Genomic DNA, 19,185 nt, shown 5'->3' with positions numbered 1-19,185 from the left:
TCAGGAGCCTCGGGCCAAGGAGGGCTGAATTGCCTTTGCATTATTAACGAAAATCTGTCAGTAAATCAATGATGTGTAGTCTGCAAAGAAGATCGTTAACTGGGAGAATGGATTTTTATAGAATCTGGAAGCACAATTTACACATAAATAATGACCCAGGTGCAAAGGAGGGTGAACTCAACGTGCAGGTCAGCAGGTGACGGCGGAGACGTCTGTCCCAGGTGCAGGCGTGCGTGTACGGAAGTGCATGTGTTCACGTGTGTGCGTGCACGTGTACATGTGTGTGCACACATGTGTGTGTATAGCTTCTGAAGTGTTGCTGGGAAAGTTGGGAAGGAGAGTTCAGAGGGCACAGACGCAAACAGGCAAAGGGAAGCTTTAAGGGTCAAGGTCAGAGGCATTTGAGCCGGGAGGGTGCCGTGTCTGCAGGAGAAGGTGGCCTGAGTGGCTGCAGGTGGTGACCCCGGCCACCCCAGGGGGCGAGGAGGAGGGCTGAGGGAGACTGGCCGCGGCAGGGCGCTCTGTGTGGCCCTGGCTCCACACAGAATAAAGCGATTTGGTCTGTGTGGCCAAGGTGGGACTCTATTTATGGGAGGCGGAAGTAGAACCAGGCAGAGGTTAGGGTACAGTCGTTATCAGCCAGGAAGATCCTCCAACAGGGGCAACTTTGCAGAATCATGCTTGGACCGCGCAGAAGGGCCGTTTTCTAGGAGGGCGCCATTTTGGAGGCGTTGGCAGTGGGCTGTGGAAGTTCCTAGAAGCATCTGCTCCATGGGTGGACGGGCGTGCACAGGCTGGGGGGCTCGCCACTTTCTCTTGAAGGGCCCCGGGCAGAAGCCTGCTTCTCTCGGCCATTGGTGGGACACAAGTCTTTGTCACTGGATTGCGCCTGTAACACCGACAGGTTGGTGGAGGCCTGCATGGTGACTGCTACTGGCCTCTGCTCAGAGGTCTAACTTGTAGACACGGAATGCAGAGGTGGAGACCCGGGGCTTTGTTGCACACCTTAGAGTTTGCGGATTTCTTCAAGAACGCGTGGTGGGCCCACTTCCTCTGGTTGAGAAAATAAAGGAAAGTCATTCTTACCAAGTAGCTCACAAGTGCTGGGCACTAGGTCAGCCCGAGTGTCCGGCTCAGATGGGTAACTAACAGCCCCTCTGGTCCCATAACCTCAATCAGGGCTGCCCCTGAGGGTCTGGCCACGCCGCATGACGAATGTCGTGTTCTCCTTGAATCTTCATTCGCATCTCATGGGATGGGCATTTGTATCCCTTATGAAGAAATTAGGGTCCAAGGAGGTTAAGAAAAAAAAGTCATCATGGCCCTGGAGCCAGTGAGTGATGGAGCAGAGATGTGCGCCCAGGGCCTCTGCCCACCCCACCCTCTGGCCTCCCGAATCAGTACAGCCGCGCCTGTGGCCTGAGCTAATGCTGGTGTGGCATTGCAATGACAGGATGGCGAGCGGCTGTTTCTGCCTGTGGCCTGGTGTGGGGACAGCAGGACTGGCCGAACGGAGAAAGACTGGGCAGTGTCATTCATTGTGGTCAGCTGAATAATGACTGCTCTGAAAGAGTCACATCCTAATCTCTGAAACCCCTCAAAGTGACCTTATTTGAAGAAAGGGTCTTTGCAGATGTGATGACGTTGAGCACTTTGAGATGAGACGATCAGCCTGGATTATCCCGGGGGCCCTAAATGCCATCCCATGGGCCCCTCCTTACAGGAGAGAGGCAGAGGGTGGATTTGACCCAGACAGAGATGAGGCCACGTGACCCTGCGGGGGAGGTTGCAATGATGTGGCCACAAGCCAAGGAGCGCCTGGACCCCCAGAAGCTGGAGGAGGTGAGAAAGCATCCTCCCCAGTGCCTCCGGAGGGAGCGCAGCCCTGCAGACACCTTGATTTCTGCCCAGTGAAACTGGTTTTGGACTTCTAGCCTCCAGAACCATGAGAAAATAAATATTTGTCATTTGAAGCCACACAGTTCGTGGTCATTTGTTACAATAGTCACAGGGACCCGGTCCAGTCACCCAGAGCATGTCTGGCTACCTTCCCTCTGCAGCGTCACAGGAGGCTTGGGCCACAGGTGCCCCGGCCTCTGAGGATGGCCTTTGTGAGGTGCTGGGCACGTGGGCATTCTCTGGGACCACAAGGTGGAAAGCTTTCCCTGAAGAGCTGCCCCTCCAAATTATAAATAGGAGGCGCATAACTTGTTGGAACAGAACTAGTCCCCTACCCCTGGAATGTTCTCCAAGTATCAGGCCCCTCCTTGGTGCCTGAGCCTGGCTTGCACGCCCTGTGCCGCCCCAGCCTCACACCCTGGGAGAGGGAGGCAGTCTGCCCCTCCGGGGACCCGCTCTGGCTCCCTGCAGGCAGATGGCCCCGTGGACGTGCTACCACTGCCTCACACTCAGCCCTGCCCGCCACCTGGATGTTGGCGTTCCTGCTGCCAGGGGCAGGGAACCCCCGTGGAGTCCCTCAGTCTGGGGAGCCGCAGAGGAGGGCCCTCCGCCCCAGGGCCTCTGTGCCTTTAGGGTGGCCCGACCCTGGTTTATCTGGAGGGATTGTAACCTTGCAACTTTGGCTTTCATTGATGGACATCCCACAAAAGGGAGCACTTGCATGCAGATCACGGGAACCACACCCCAGCGGCCTAAACGGGTGGTTCCTTTGTCTGCTAGGGGCTGGCAGTTCAGGGCAGGGGGCAGCTCCTCCTCGCTGCTGCAGGTCCAGGCCCCTTCTGCTTTCCCGCCTCACCACCTTTGGCCTGTGGCTTTTGTCCTCACGGTGACAACATGGCTGCTGTGCATCCAGATGAAATTCTGCTTTCCTTGCAGAAAGAATGTGGAAGCAGGAAGGAGCAGTGCCTAGACGAGGCAGGCAAACTCTTCCCCGGGAACTCTTGCAGATTTTGGTGTTTTGTCGGCCAAAGGTGGAGCACGTGGCCACCCCAACCGCAAGGGAAGCTGGAAAGTGGAACGTTCCAGCTGCTCGCCATCCTGAATGAAAGCTCTGCTCTGTTAGCAGAGAGAGGACCAAGCTGATGGGTAACCCTGATCGAAGCAGATAACAAGCCGAGAGTGACTTTGAACCTGGCACAGAAAATGTCTTCAAAACTCCCTTTAAATGGTTCCCTTACCCTCAGAGACAGCCCCTCTCCTCTCTCCCCCTCCTCCACGCTCCAAGCCCAGCCAGCTTCCATTTCGGCCTGGATGCCTTGCTTTCCTTCCGGGCCACGTGCACGGGGCTCAGCCCTGGGTCCAGCACGCAGTGGCGCTCCGTGCTCGCAGTATCTGTTATTATTACTGTTGTTGTTGTGGGCGGGGTTGTGGGAGGGGCCTGACTCTGGCTGGGGCTGGGGCTTGCAGACTAGCTGGTCAGCTCTCCAAGGAGAGGAGCTGCGGGGGTCTGAGACGGCCCAGAGCCTCCAGGCAGCAGGGCAGAGCCGCTGCCTCTCAGGACGGCCCGTCTCCCTGTCTGCTTGAGAAACTGGCTTTCTGTACTGCGGGCTGAGTTGCAGCAATCAGCGGGATTCAAATTTTACTTTTATTTAGTTTCTTCCTTTTTTTCTCGAAAAAAATTAGGAAATGCCCTGCAAAACTATACTGTAGTTAAACAAGTCTGGTGCTGCCCGGCATCCATCCCTCCTCCCTCCCTCCGATCTATCCATGCACTCTCTGTCTGTCCATCCACCCATCTACCCATCTCTCAGTCCATCCGTTCATCTGCTCCTTCCTTCCTTTCTTCTCCATTTGCCTCCCACTGGGCTGTGAGCACTGGGTTTCTGGGCCCCGTCCAGGCAGCCCTGGGTCACAGTAAGGCCCCTGCTGGTGGTGGACTTGCCCCTGGGGCTTCAGGAACAGCCTCCTCCCACTCCCGTGTGAGCTGCTCCAGCCTGGGCCACTGTCCCTGGGACACAGGGCCCCAAATGCCGCCTGGCCGGCACCAGGAGCATCTCCGGAGTGGGCCGCCTGTTCATCCCAGGGGCGAGGCAGTGCGGGCCCGGCCGGCTCTGCCGCGCCGCCTTCAGAAGCGCTGACGCGGCCTTGCAGGGCCATGGTTTCCTCCAAATAACATGCAGTGATCCCACTTCCGTTACCAGCCGCTACCTCATTTCCTGACAGACTGTCCAGGCCCAGACAACACTTGTCTTATCAAGCTTCATCTCAGGCCCGGAGAGGCCCGGCATCAGCAGATCCTTCAGGAAATCACCTATTGTGGTTAAAATTCGCCTTCCGAGGCCTGTGCGGAGCCGCAGGAAGCAACGGCGGGGGTGCCTGGGGATGCGGTACACAAAGTGGCCCCGCTGCTGGGCAGGGGGGTGTGCGCCCACGGCTTCACCAAGGGGCTCCTTTCCAGAAGGCGGTCACCACGAATGACCCTTCCAGCTCCATCAGGCTTTTATCTTATCTCTGCATCACTCACAGAGCCCAGTGGGGCCCAAGTGGACATTCCCTTTGTGTCCCTGGGCTGGTCGAGATGGCTCCAGGACTTTTCCTGGCCAGCTCCAGCTGATCCTCCCCTGTGGGCCTCGGGCTGGCAGGGTGGATGGGCGAGCCCAGGCCCAGAGGGGTGTCCGGGCCCTGGGTCAGGGGGTTAGGATGAGTTGATTCAGGACACTGTGGGGCACCCCACCAGCCCCACCCAGTCGGGCGTTCTCCACAGCCACCCAGACAGACACTGGGCCGAAACGTGCGGCTTGCCGGGGAGGAGGCGCCCAGGTGGACACAGGAGGTGGGGAAGGCTGAGCCCCCACGCCCCGCCGGCCCCGCTTCAAACATTCCCTTGTCCTCACCTGCCCATCCGCCTGCCTCTGGGCTGAGTGTGACTCTTGCAGCAAAAAAAAATAAATAAATGAGACCCAAAAAAAGGATCCTATCAGATGCCAAAAATGAAGATAACATGGGAGGAAGTTTATTTTGATGAGGAAATCCCTGAATGCTGTTGAAACTATGCTTGGAATTGCTAATTAGCGCTTGGGGGCTTTGAAGGAAGGGCTGTCTCCTGGCGGGGCCCCTCCCCTGCCAGGTTCCCCTGTGTGTATCTCTTATCTGCAGGAAACGGGCTCGGGCTCCTGGATCCGCAGGGCGCTGCTGAGAGCGGCCGGGACTCGTGCCCGGGCAGCAGGACAGTCCTTGCAGCGGGACGGCCTTCCCAGGGCAGCGGCCCGGGCTCTGTCACTGTCGCTGGGCTGGGTGGCCACAGGCTCCCAGATGGGTGGGAAGAGAAAGTTCTGGGAGGTTCGCCTGGATCAGGGCAGTGGGAGCTGTCCCCGGAGCACTCATCTGCCAGTCCCAACATGTCCAGATTCTGCCCTGACTCAGGCTTCAAAAATGTGCATCCTTCTCACCCAGCAAAGGGGACAGAAGCTTTCCGCGAGGAAGCGAGGGCCAGGTGTCATCCCAGGGCCCCGTGACTCTCGGCTGCGGCCTGACCCAGGAGCATGGGGCCAGCTGGAGTTTCCAGATGCTCCGTCTGCCTTGGAAATGTACATTTTCCTGCAGGGCCCGTGGCAGATCCTGGACACAGGAAGAAAGGCCTATTTTTGGAGGCAAGCCTTAGGAGCCAGGGCTCCGCTGACCCCATCCTGTCCTGCCCTCTGACCCGGGCAGGAAAAGCTGTCGGAAACGCCTGACTTGGAGGCATGCAGAATTCTGCCTCCGTTGGCAGGCAGGGCCGGGAGCAGAGCGTCAGCCCCTGTACCGCACCGGCCTGGGAGCCGAGACCAGGCCGGCGCTGTGACCAGACCGCGGGGTCGCAGCGCATTAACTCAGGCCCGAGGGTACTTCCTTCCCTGCTGCCAGTCACTCCCGACAGGACCCGCTCTACCGGGGAAGCTTCGTGCTGAACTGAGCGAGTCACGTGACAGTCCAGTTCTTCCCGAAGGCCACGAGCCCAGTCTGTGCTGGGGACAGACCATCTCCCCATGTCCGGAGTGACACACAGGGCTCAGGGCCATGGCCCAGGCCTTCCAGAGCCCAAGAAAAGGGAACAGAGGCGGCTAGCTTCTCTCCTCTGAGTGCGAGCTCGCTGGGCCCCCCGGTCTCCCGGTTGCGGTTGCCGCCCACGCCGGCCACCGAGCCGCCTTCCTGCAGCCCTGGCGCCTGCACCAACTCGGGCCCCACCGCCGGTGCACGCTGGCCATCGGCACCAGGCTGCTGCTCGGTGCACTCATTCCTAAAAAAGGTGTAGCTTGTGTTGTCCTGATCACTCTCTTCTCTCTGGGCCTCCACCTGACCCCCAAAGTCAGGAACCAAAGAGATGGGGTGGAGATGGGGGGTGAAAACCACGAGGGCCGGGGGAAGATGGGGAAAGATTTTCACTTCCCTACCTCCTGCGTTCTATGTTTAGAATTTCCACTTCCACTCACAGAAAGTGTCCTCTTTACAACAGGGTTTTTACTGTTGGCAAGAAGGGTCGCGGCGGGCCCCTTGAATACTGATTTTTGTGATTTCTCCACACTCTCCCAAATCCAATTCTCCTCTTAGAAGAAAAATCTCTTTAAACTCCAGAAGGCAACTTCCTTTATCACTTTCCTTCATTTTGAACTATATGCTGATTTTCCAGGATTCCATCCACTGAGGGAGCTGACAAGCTGTTTAGTGGTTCCCACGGGTGACCCTGGAGGAGTCTGCAAATCTGCAAAACCAGAGGATTCTCCTTTGGACACAAAGGAAGAGGAGACGTCCAGACCAGCCACAGGGCCTTCTGCTACCCAAGGAGGCCAGGGTGGGCTGGGGGGAGACCTGGGCGGGCACACAGAGCTCCTGCACGCGTGAGCAGGCTGCTGCTGGCTCCTCTGAGCTGCCGCCATATTTTGGAGGCAGATGCTGGGTGGGCCTGGGCCTGGGCCTGGGATGTGTGTCTTATTTCCTCCTCTGAAAGCAGACTCAGGGTCAGGTAGGTAGAGGAACACGCTCCATGTAAGGGCACTGATCCTGTCATGGGGGCCCCATGCTCACGACCTCGCCTAACCTGATCACCCTCCAAAGGTGCCGCCTCCTAATTCTATCTCATCAGGGGGAAGGGCTTCCACCTATGAACTTGTCTTTGCTCCTCAGATGAGCAGCAGAAATGAAATCATCATCCCTTGCCTTGAAAAGTGGGGTCCATGGTAGCAGTGCTGCTCCCAGGCCAGAGAGGAATCCAGAAAACAGGCCTCCTTTTTACAAGTGGGGAACTGGAGGCCAGAGATGTAGGGGAGCTGCAAGAGCCACAGAGTCAGCCAGTGGCAGAGGAAAGGACCAGAAGCGAGGTCTTCTAGTCTGGGAGGTGAGACTAAAGATTCTCAGCTCCCTGCTTTCTGGGCAAATGATAAGATGGTTCTTTTCATCGCCCTCAGAGTCAGGTATGGCTGCATGGCTTACCTGGCCAATGAAATGTGAGTAGAAGGATTCCGGTCATTTGTGAGCCGAAGAACCGGTCCATGAGCCTGGTCCGAGTGATGGTGGAATTGTGGTTGGTGATGGACCCTCCATCCCCTGGGTCCCTGAAGCATTCACTGAACATGCCCCACTCTGACTGAGAGGTGTGGTACAAGTGAAAAATAAGTCTTTGTTATTTTAAGCCAAGGATCAGCAAACGACAGGCTGTGGGCCAAATTTGGGTTCACACTTGTTTTTGTAAATAAAATTTTAGCAGAACGCACTCATGTTCTGCTAAACATGAGCCGCTGAAGTGGCTTTTGTGCTGTAATAATTGTTATGGAGTTGCAACAGAGACTGGATAGCCCACAAAGTCTAAAGTATTTACTATCTGGCCCTTTACAGAAACCTGTTCCTGACCCTGATCTAAGTCCTTCAGATCCAGGGGACTGTTTGTTACTGTAGCATGAACTAGCCCATTCTGACTGATACAGTTTCTAGTTATGCTCAAAACTTCTGAATGTTATGGCACATGCTCTAACAATTTAAAGGACTCTGTATCTGCAGGGCATTTAAGGTTTTTCCAACCGGTTTCCACTGACTGATTGCTGAGCATCCTCTATAGTCACCTCTTGGCACATGATTAAGAAAGACCCAGGGAGGTGAGTGGCCAGTCTGAAGTCACCTAGGGCTTAACTAGGCCACTGACCCCACACTGACATGGACCCCTGAGTCTTTGTCAGTTTCACCTGCATTGCCAAAGCCAGACCAAGAGCCAGATGAGGAAGCCCACGGGCCCGTCTACCCTCAACACCTGTGGTTTAAGGAAACAGATGAAAAGAGAAGCCCACTTAGCCCCGAGCAGAAGTGAGCAGTGGTGAAATCTGGCTTCCCCACTTAGCCCCGCTCATCTCTGCTTCTTTTATTTGCTGTCAGTGGCCTTCAGCTCCCAGGCTCATCTGACCCCTGGCAGGACCAGCCACAGGGGACAGCCACTGCCCTGCTGGTTTCCAGGCCTTGGCTTCCCCAGGCCTACGCACGCACCTTCTCGCAGCGTGGCTGCGGCAGAGCCAAGTGTGATGGGCATGGCGGGGGAGGTGGGCAGCCTTCTCTGCCCCTCCTCCACAACATGGGAGCTGCTGGGGTGAAATCTGGGGTGCTGCCTGGAGGAGGGATGCTGACCATTCAGAAAGGCCTGGAGAGGCCCGCCCTCTGCTTGCTCTGCAGTCCCGGCTTGTTTGGCATCCTTTCCCTGGATTTCATGCTTCACATTCTCCAGCCTGGTTCTGACAGGCCCAGAGCGGGGAGTTCTCTCAGCCTGAGAAGGTGGCTGAAAGTTTGAACAGCTGCAGAACCTGCCCGCCCGCTATCTCCAGCTACATACTTTTTTTTTTTGGACCAACTTCTTAGGCTTACGTAACACACTTGGAAGTCACGAAGCCAAAATTCATTATCAAGAGGCCAGGAGGGGTTTGCGAAACACTTGCTATGAAGAAATCTTTCCATTGAGAAAAGTTCCCCTCCCGCTCATGCTCCCAGTGGCTCCAGCCTGTCGTTGGGGGGTGTGAGCAGACTGAGAAGGGGTGTCCCCAGGGCTGAGAGCCCATGGCTCTCTGCCGGCTCTGTGTCTTGATTCTGGCACCCGGAAATAGAACTTGACCCCCCTTTTTGCTTTCTAAGTTAGTCACCGCTGACCTCACACCCACAGCTGATGTCAGCCACGGAGTTCTTGCCACGTGCCAGGCCCTTTCTTTGCTTATTTTCCTGGACGCTCCCAGTGGCCAAGGGCTAGGGGTTCTTATACCCATTTTACAGAGGAAAACACTGAGGCTCAGAGACGCGGCCAGTTGGTGGGGTCAGGGCACCAGTTAGCATGCTCCTGCTCAGGTACGTGTAAAAGCAGACAGGGCTTCTTCTCCCAGCTGCTCAACAGCCACTCCCAAAATATCACTCAACCCGTGAGTGTGTTGTTTGAGCCGCTAGCAGTATTGCAAGAGGAAATGAGGGGCTCACCCTGCAGGGGGATGCAGCCAGGATTCCACTTGGCCATTTCCCTTTTCAGAGAGCAGATGTGTGGTGTCCTGGGCCTTTCCTTGGCCATGCTGTCAACTGAGGCCCCTGAACAATGAAGGGCCAGGGCTGAGGGACCTTGGCCAGGCCAGCAAACAGCCCTCTCAGAAGCATCCTCCCTGGGACCAGGGCTGCTCAGGTCCACCGTCCGTCACTCACACAAGTGTGTCTTTCACGGGGTCTCTGGAAACCAGAGCCCACGTAAATCCAAGAAGATAAAATTGTGTGGGTCTGGGCCATAGCTCCAGATTCAGACTATGCAGCTGAGGGGCCCCAGCCTCAGAGAGAACTCAATGAATTTGTCAGGGAACTGAAAACAGCTGATTTCAATCAGCAGAGGGAAAAAAAATGACTTCATGGCTGCAGTTGACTGAAGGAGGCAGCGTTTGGCTGCCAGGCCCTGCCCGGGAGGCACTTCCAGAAAGCCGGGCCTGTTTCTAAACCTCTAGCTGGGGTCTCTCCTGCAAGAGGCCCACGCTGTGCCGGCTCCCGGAGGGCCAGGACTTAGGCCCGGCGCCCTAATGGGGGACCAGGAGGCACGCAGATAACCCAGCGCTTCCCCGCCCCGGCTTCCTCCTCGCAACAGCTTTCATGAATGGCCTAGCTTCCCAGACAGTGGATTGGCTGAGCCGCCGGCCGCGAGGCCCAATCAGCGGCCGCGGAGCGTCTGGGCTCCGCGTGAGGCCTGGGTGCCTGCAGCCGTGAATGGCGCAGCCGCCGCCTACCTTGCGGAGACCCCTCCCCCAGGGGAACTAGGAGGTGTGTGTGTGTGTTTTTTTAATTCCTTAGGCTGATTGGGGTGCTGGTACGGTTGTGTCATTCTGAGTCTTGGCTGCAGCTCCTGACAACAGCCCTTGGGTTTCCCTACGTGGCCAGTGTTGTCATTCAAGATCTGGTGACAGTGAAAGGGCTTGAATGGTTAGGAGTGCGTCTCTTTGCTAGGATCCGACCTGACTCGAGCTTCAGGAGACAGCTACAGCCCTCCAGCGTGAGCAGGCAGGCTGCCAGGGACAAAGGCAGAGGGTGGGGGGAGGCGGGACCCTTTCCCTGGCCAGTACAGGGGGCTCCTGACACGGGCGTATGCCAGGAACTTCTCAAACCAGAGGGCTTGGCCACTGCCACCCCCTCCCCCCTTGGTCACTGGCCTCGTGCTCAGTGCATGTCCTGCCTGCATGTGAGGGCTGGGGCTGCAGTGGGGGAACCCAGTCGTTCAGCTGCATTTCCTGTTAAGTAGGAAAACATGTTCTGTTTGCTGATGTTATAAAGCAGGCATGTGTTTACAAAGGTCTGTGGGGAGAGCGTGGCTAAGGGGCCCGCTTCCGGCCTCCCCTCCCAGACTGATGCTGTCACCGACAGATGGGACTTGGTCTTCAGAGGAAGACCCCCTTGCTTGGGAAAGTCAGACTCAGCGGAATTCAAAAGTGGTACAGAGTTCTCTTGTCATGTGGGTTGAGGCCATGTCGGGAGGGCCCTGAATGCCAGAGTGAGCCCTGGGGGGGCAGGGAAAGCTGGTGAACCTGGGAGTGGTATTTCTCCCCTCTCCTAGTCCCCCTACTCTGTGCCTGGCTGGGGCTGACCATTTCAGGAACTGCAATATTAACCCCACGTAAACTGCTTTCTGGAACTCCTGGTTACGCCTCACAAGTTCCTGGCCCATCGTTCCAATATTAAAGATGAGAAAACTGAGGTTCCAAGTAATCTGCAAAGCCCAGAACGGAGACCGGCTCTGTCTTATGCTGGAGGAAGTACATTTCCACTGGCCACACTGCCGCAGGACCCACGTGAGGATGAAGTAACACAACACAGGTAGAGCCCTGAGCGCCAGTTCTGGCACCGAATCACTGCAGCAGCAACTAGGTCCCTAATCGGTGGGGACTGTGTCTGTCCCCAGATTCCTAAGAGCCAGCCTCTGAGCCTCCAGGTGGTTGCATGACTCCATGGGCGGGCAGCCAGGACTGGCCTGAGGACTTCTTGTAGGTGTCACGCCAAAGCACCTACTTCTGCTAGCTGTCTGCCCAATATCTGTTTTTTATCTTCGAGTCCAGCAGTTTATAATTACTCGGTCTCGGGGCCCTTTCACATTTTAAAACTTATCGAGGACTCCAAAGAGATCTTGTTGACATGGGTTTCCTGTTGGTGTTTACTGCCTTAGAGATTAAAATGGAGAAAACATTTAAGACACAGGAACATATAAGCATATATTAGCTCTCAGAGTGACGATGTCATCACATTTCTTGTAGCCTCTGGAAAATCCCACCATACTCTCATGAGGCAATGGGAAGAAAAGAGGCAAATAATGTCTTAGTGTTACCGTGAAAGTCCCTTCGACCTCTCAGTCTTCCTGAACCCACGCGTGGAGGGCTGCTATTTTAGTCTGGAGGGAGAAGTTTGAGGCTGCCTAGCTTCCTGGTGGCTTTCAGGGTCTGACCATGTGGTACCCTGGCCGGTGGGCTGTGAACAGTCCCCAGCGGGGTCTCAGGGGTGTGTGGAACACATGCGAAGGGAGCTGCCTGGACACGTGCAGTGGGACAGCCCAGCAAGTGGGGACGATGTGTGTAGTGGCCGCGTCCTGCCTTTGAAAGGAAGGCACAGAGCTCTCCCCTCCGTTTCCTCCATCCGCAGACCGGGATGGGGACAAGAACATGAGCCAGCTCAGGCCTGTAGACCAAGGGCAACCTTCAGGAGGTGGTGGAGCCTGGGTTACCAGTTCCATGACGCCTCCAGATTTGTCCTGGACTGCCTACCTGGGCTCCCATGGGAAGGAAGCTCAACTTCCTGGGGCTCTCTTATCCCAGTGGCTTAGCCTGTATCTTTTTTTGGGGGGGGTGGTAATTAGATATTTATTTGTTTGTTTAAATGGAGGTACCAGAGATTGAACCCAGAACCTCGTGCATGCTAAGCACACACTTTACCACTGAGCTATGACCTGCTGCCTGCATCTTGATCAGCACATCACATATGCGTCTGGGCCCCAGCCCGGGGCTTTCTGATTTCATTAAGTTTGCAGGAACGGATAAACTCCCTGTGGGCTGAAGGTTGAATAGTCGTCCTTGGGAGGGGCTGAAGCTTCAGCTGGAGCACAAGTTGGTGGGAGACTCAGTGACAAATGACCCAAAACCGGTCATGGCATGAGGCCGGCTTGGACGCAGGCAGAGCGAGGAACCAGTGAACTTGTGAGCACCTAGATTTTCTCCTGGTCCAGGCTCCCTGCCCCCACCCGTTGCTCTCCCCGAGGTGTTTGCTGAGGATGGAGGAGGGGGCTTGCGGAGGGGCGTGGGCAGTGGAGAGGAGTCGAGCCTTTCAGCTCAGGGCTGGGGAGGTCTGAGGGGTATGGAGCCAAGGCCCAGGCACGCCACAGCCCCAGGACCGCCAGGTTTTGCTCGGCTTGTGGATGGGCCTCTGTTCCCGGGATGGGGGTGCCGAATCACCCTACACCAGCACCCAGGCTGCTTGCGGACACAAGATCCTGACATGGTGCTGCTAAGGGCGATTGCTAGGTATTTACTAGTGTGCCAGTTACTAAGGGCTCCCAAGAGTTGGTTTTGATAAAACCCAGCACAGTGCTATATATATGTATCTGTCTGTCTATCTATTTATCTATCTATCTATCTATCTATCTATCTATCTATCTATCTATCTATCTATCTATCTATCTATCTATTCTTCAACGGGACAGTAACCCTGGAGGGTAGGAAATCAGTGGTTTATTAAGAAGCCCTGCTACCATTCAACTTTGCCCATCGATAGTGGCCTTCTGGCCAAAAGAGGGGGGCAGGGTGGGCAGGACGTGAGGCTTAAGAACTTCCTAAGCCCATTTGAGAGGCTGGGAGAAGAGGGCCCGAGCGGGCCCCTCCATGGCCTGGGGTGTTAGGCCTGCAGCTTCCAGGCCCACCGCCCCGAGTCTCACTGGGCCTGGCTGCCCCTTCTCTCCTCTCCAAGGATGTGCAGGGGGCAAAGGTCCTCCCACGATGAGGTGGAAGCACCCACACTCCCACAGAGGGTTTTTAGGGATTAGTCACTAGAGAAACTGCGGCATCTGGATCTGGGCCCCGCCCTCTCTGCGGGACCCTCTGAGCTGGGCTGACATTGGGCCAGAATGTTTGGGTGTGTCTCTCTGTGTGTCTCTCCTCTTCACTCTCTATCTGTGTCTCTCTCTGTCTCTGTCTCTCCTCCTGTCACTCTGTCTCTCTTTCCTCTGAGTGTAGAGCCGAGCCGCCAGGCCCTTTGAAAGGAACCCTGGGAAGCACCAGCCCCTCCACCGCCCCTGGTCCGGGCTTTATTCATTCCCCTGGTTAATTAACAGTGAAGCTGTGGCCCTGGGAACCCGCAGTGCTCAGGCGCCCAAGCCGGGCTGGGGTGGGGGTCAGCGGCATGGGTGGTTTATCACATTCCTGGGATGCCGGGCCTGGGAGGGCTGGCCGGCCATTTGTCTACACCTGTTGGCCCCTCTTGGCTGTGAGAACCACCCCAGGGACCATGCTGTGGCCTGGCAACACTGTCCCCCCGCGAGGTCGGCGGCTGGACAGAGGGAGGGACGGGCTCTGCCTCCAGAGAAAGGCAGGCCTGGGGGCTTCAGTTCCCTGAGCCTCAGGCCTTCTGGAAAACAGGGATCCTGGTGCAGGAGGACCCCCAGTCTGGAGGAAGGTGCCCTTTCCTCTCGGTTGCAGCCCTGGACGTGTGGGGCACGCGGCCCTGTGTGTGGAGCTGGGCCCAGAGGCTGTCGGACGCCTGACTTGGTAGTGTCAAAATCACATCTGTTCAACCCAGCGTGGCTGCAAGGGGGCCCCAAACTGAGCTGAGCTGGGGGGTTGCCACCCTGCAAACAGGAAAAAGGCAAATAACAGTCATACTCGTGTTTGAAGCACGAGGACACCAGGGGCTGAAGTCTTGGGCTACGGGACCAGGACAGAAGAACCAGAGACCGGAGGAGAGGGGATGAGACGGGGGCTGAGGTGGGGGGCTGTGTTCTGGGTTCAGATGCAGCTCAGAACCCCAAGAAACTCTCCCATGGCCCTCAACTCCATAACGACAGGAGAGCAGGTCTGGTGGAAGAACATTCCAGTAAACTGCCGCTCCTGCTAGAGGCAAGTGGGCTCTGACCACGGCCGGCCCCAGGCCCGCGGGGTCTGCGGGGCGAGGCCCGGCTCCCGAGGGCTGGGAGTGCCGGCTGCCGTGCTGGCTGGGGCGCGGCCCGAGGCCCACAGGGCGCCCCCGCCGCCTCCCTCTCCCCTTCCCCGCTCCGCTGCGTCCTCACCGCGCCTCTGCTGGTTTTGGGGAGGAAGCCAAGCGCTTTCCAATTTTAGGACTTTCCCCCTTCAGCCCTTACTTTTAATTGTGCTCAGAGAGGCCACCCTGGACCACCACTGACATCCCCCGCCCACGCCCTCCGCCGTCTTCCGCATCAGCTGCTGGGGCAGCCGTGGCAGCGCGGCGCGCGTGAGGGGCTCACACAACGGAGACGTACGGTAGCCCGCTTCTGGGGCCAGAAGTCCAAAATCGAGGTGTGGGCAGGGCTGGTTCCTCCCGAGGCCTCTCTCCCCCCGTGTCCTCGCCTGGTCGTCCCTCTGTGTGTGTCTGTGTCCTGATCTCCTCTTCTTACAGGAACACCTGTCCCGTGGGGTTAGGACCCACCCTGGTGACCCCGCTTTCACTTGATTACCTCTGCAAAGACCCCTCTCCAAATACAGTCACGCTCTGAGGTGCTGGGCTTAGGACTCTGACATGAATCTGGGGGGACACAGCTCACCCCACGATCCCCTCCTTTGCATCATTTTCTGGACGTGGCTTTGTCTGCCAGCCTGGTTCCCTTTGTCCGTCTCCTCCACTAGGTCAGCCCTATAAGGACGTCTTCACAGTCCTCACACTTCGGCCATTCAGCAGACGGTGGCAGAATGGCTAAGGAATACATGATATAACATGCAAGACACATATGTCACCTGCCGGTGGCACGGGGTGGCCAGGGTTTCCAAAATCCATCAATTACTGGGCAACTTGGGCTGCCAGAGCTCTTAGTCCAGATGGTCTGAAGGCCCGGCAACTCTGATTAACAGGATGCTGCCTGGGAGCTCAAACAACCCCACACCTAGAAGAATTCGGAGGCCACAGTGTGGCTCAGACTCACATTCCCTATGGAGTCCCTGCTCATCTTGCTTTGGAGCCCAAATCCAGCTCCACTCTGCGTGAACGGATGCTTCGGATAAACTGGGAACATCTGTCCACGTGGCAGCGCCAGGCAGACCCCCTTCCGGCTGGGACACTTTTCACTGGTTACCTGTTTCCCCAGTTAACTCCCTAGCGGCCTTTGTCTGGCCGATTCCAGTGGATTATGCAAAATGGGTAGGGGGATCTGGGGGCCCTTTGAAGACTTCTGAGCAAAGTGGTGCTGCCTGGGGGACAAAGGCCTCGCCTCTTCCTCCGAATGCAATGCCGAGACCAGATTAGCCTCGGGCTCCCATTCCAAGCCCTGTGGCTGCTCCAGTGTTTGACTAATTCGGACAGTCTCGGAAGAAAACAGCAGAAGAAAGGGATGGACACAGAGGGGAAACATAAGAGGGCAGAAGCATAAGAGGTAAAAAACCCTCAGGAATGCAATTTGCTCCTGGCTGCGCCCCCCCCGCCACACTGCCCAGCCCGAGCCAGCGGGTGGAATTCTGCTGGGGCGGCAGGACCTGGCCCCTGACCTGTGCCTGCAGCTTGGAGTCCCAACATGTGCCCCGAGATAAGGATGCGACAGCTACGTAGGGAGTGGGTCCCGGTTACGTGTGTTCCTCCTTGGAATCTGGGTTTGCAGGCAGCACACCAGGCTCTGAGAGGGTGAGCGAGTTACCCAGGGTCACACAGCCCAGGCCATCTGAAGCCCACATTTCCCACTGGATCCCAGGCAGGGGAGTGACTCGGGATGGGGACCCCTGCCTGGGAAGTTTGGGCCCCAAGGGCCCACGAGTTTGGGCAGCTGTGATCTGAAAGCCCTGACCAGCCCACCCTTCCCCGGAGCCCCCAAGCTTCGCCCCATTCCTGAGCCCACGCCTCCTGCTGGGTGCCTTGGTCTGGCCTTGGGTTTCTCAGGCCTGGCCTTTTTCTCGCAGGTCTGTTTTCACCTCTTGCTGGGAGGATCCTTCCAATTCCGGACCAGTGACCTCTCGGGAGGTGGGTCCTTCCCACCCTGCACCATCAGGCCCTAGGAATTCGCCCGGGGGCCCCCCTCCCCTAAGACCTGGGGCCCGGAAGCATAAGCAGATAGAAGGTCCTGGCTTGGGGCGTCCAGAGGCCCCTGTCAGGAAGGTTTGGGGTGGCGGCATTGGCCCGGGGTGGGGCGGGAAGAGGAGGAGCTGAAGGTTTGGCAGGGAGCTGGACTCGATCTGGGCCTTCTTCACAGATCTGAGCATTTCCTTTGCAATCAGAACTCTAGGGGCCAAGAGGCTATGCTGTGGGAAATCTGGAAAACAGAGAAAAGGAGAGAGGACTACTTAAGTCCCAGCTGGTCATCTGAGTCGCAGGCGCGGGTCCTGGAGAGAAAGCCAGAGTGTGCAGCCCAGGCCCCTCCCTGGTGCTGTGGCCACAGCCCTGTTTCTCTCAGAGCCTCAGTATTCCAGTGTGTGAAATGGGGGCGGTGGAGGCAGGCTCCTCCTGGCCTGGCTCCCCGGCTCCCCGTCCTGTTTCCATACAGATGCCTCCCTCGCCCCTTCCCCAGGGCTTCTCGCCCCCTGAGTTTGGTCTCTCCCTCTCTGTTGAATGGGTCCCCTTGGCCCACAAATTACCCAGTTACCTCCCATCGGAGGGGTCGTCTGGCCATTACCTCCACATCCCTCCCACCTGCCCCCACTTCTCTACTCCTCACCGGTCCCCGCGCCCGCCCCTGGCCTGCCCACCCCATCAGCTGGGCCCACATCGGTGGGGACAGCCACCTCTGTGTTGCCAGATCCAAGGGCCTCTTCTCCGTCCTTGCCTTCCAGGGCGGAGCGAGTCCACCCAGGAGGCCCCTCCCTCCTCCCAGCACTTTGTTCTCCTGGCTTCTCTGCTTCCCCTCTCTTTCCCTCCTGCCTCAATACTACTTCCCTGCAGACCCCCGAATAGCTAGGACTTAGTGGATTTGTTGTGAGCCCCTCACTGCTCTGGGGATGGCAGCACCGTGGTGTCTGAAACACGCAGCGTCCCTGACGCCCTGGGGCTTACGGTCTTGAGGGTTCCCCAGAGTCTGGACTGGGTTTCTTCTCCTGTCTCTCTCCCCGTCTCCTCGGGTGATCCCATCAGTTCCCATGGATTTAAATATCCTTAAGTTGAGGATTTCCAAATTTGTCTCTGCAGCTTTGACCTCTCCTATGAACTTTGACCTGCATATCCGGCCACTTGACATCTCCCTGTGGGGTCCCCCAGACATGTCGAACAGATTGTAGCTGAGCTGGACTTCTGGACTCTCCTCCCCAACCCTTTCCCAGCCACCCCCACCCCATCTTCCCCGTCTCGGCAAAGCCCACCTCAGCCCTTCCACTAGCCCCATCCAGAAGCCTCTAGATACTGGCTTCTCCCCTTCCATCCCCACGACTGGGAATTCATCCGCAGACCCTGAGCGTCTCATCTCTGGAGACCCTTGCCACTGTCCCCACCTTGGTCCAGGAGAGGCCTGCTGCCTGGCGTAATGATGCTTCACAGAAACGAGGGGAGGGGGCCACTGTTAGCGAGATGCAGGGTCTGGGTGGGAGCTCCTCTGAATGAAGAGGCAGAGAAGCCAGAGCCCCTCCCCGGAAGGGCTGCTCCCGGGGCCCCGGGCCTCGTGCTCCTCGTGCTCAGGGGGAGGCCGGTCCCCCGGGAGGCGGGGGCAGAGGGTGGAACAGACCACCAGGGAGAGAGGTCAGAAAGATCTAGACAGCCCCGCGCCTGCACAGGCAGCCATGACGGCAAGCCCCACACAGGGTGCCAGCCTCTGGACTTGTGAGCATGTGCGATCAGCTACACGTAAAACTGTGCTTTTTTTTTTTTTCCTTCCCCTGAGAATGGGCTGCACCTGCCTGTCCTTCACCTGGCTGTGGAGAACACTTGAGGGGCTACAGTGGTATCCACCTGACAAAGGGGCGTGGCCTCACCCCCCCATCTGATAAGTGGGTGCCCCAGCTGTGAGCAGCAGAGTGGTGCCCACCAGCCCCACCTCCCTGCCCCCCCGCCTCCCTCCCTGCCTCCCTTCCCTACTCAGGTGGCTCCCTGTAGCTTTGCAGGAGAGAGGGCAGCACCTGTCCCTCTTGGGGGCCTGCTCCAGAGCACAGCAGAGCTCTCCTGGGGACTGCCATCCAACAGAGGTCACACCTCCTTAGAGTGAGGGCCCTGCTGAGCTCATAGGCTTCCCCAGCCACCAGCAGGGAGTGAGGGGCCGCCCAGCTGGCTCCCACCCCAGCGGCTCAGGGACCGTCCAGGCCTCCCTCTTTCCAGTTTCTCAGGACACTGGCTGGTGGACTGAGGCTTTTGGCTCTTTTGCAGAGAAAGAGAGTAAAAGATACCTGGAAGGCGTTGGCGAGGGAGAGGCCTGGACAAGCTGGAGCATTTCTGCTACGACTGTAGGGAATTGGTCCTTTCAACAGGATATTTACTGAGCACCTACTGCATGCTGGAGACATGCCAGGCACAGGAAATAGAGCTGGGAACATGACTGACAGAGCTGAAGGGATGTGCTGTACAGTGGGAAAGACAGACAATGAATAGAACACTGTGCTGGGTTGGACTATATCTACTTATTCTGTCTGCGAGACCTGAGATTCAATGAGG

Source organism: Vicugna pacos, chromosome 10, assembly GCF_048564905.1.
Source record: "Vicugna pacos chromosome 10, VicPac4, whole genome shotgun sequence".
Lineage (NCBI taxonomy): Eukaryota > Metazoa > Chordata > Mammalia > Artiodactyla > Camelidae > Vicugna > Vicugna pacos.
This window is presented reverse-complemented; position numbering follows the sequence as displayed.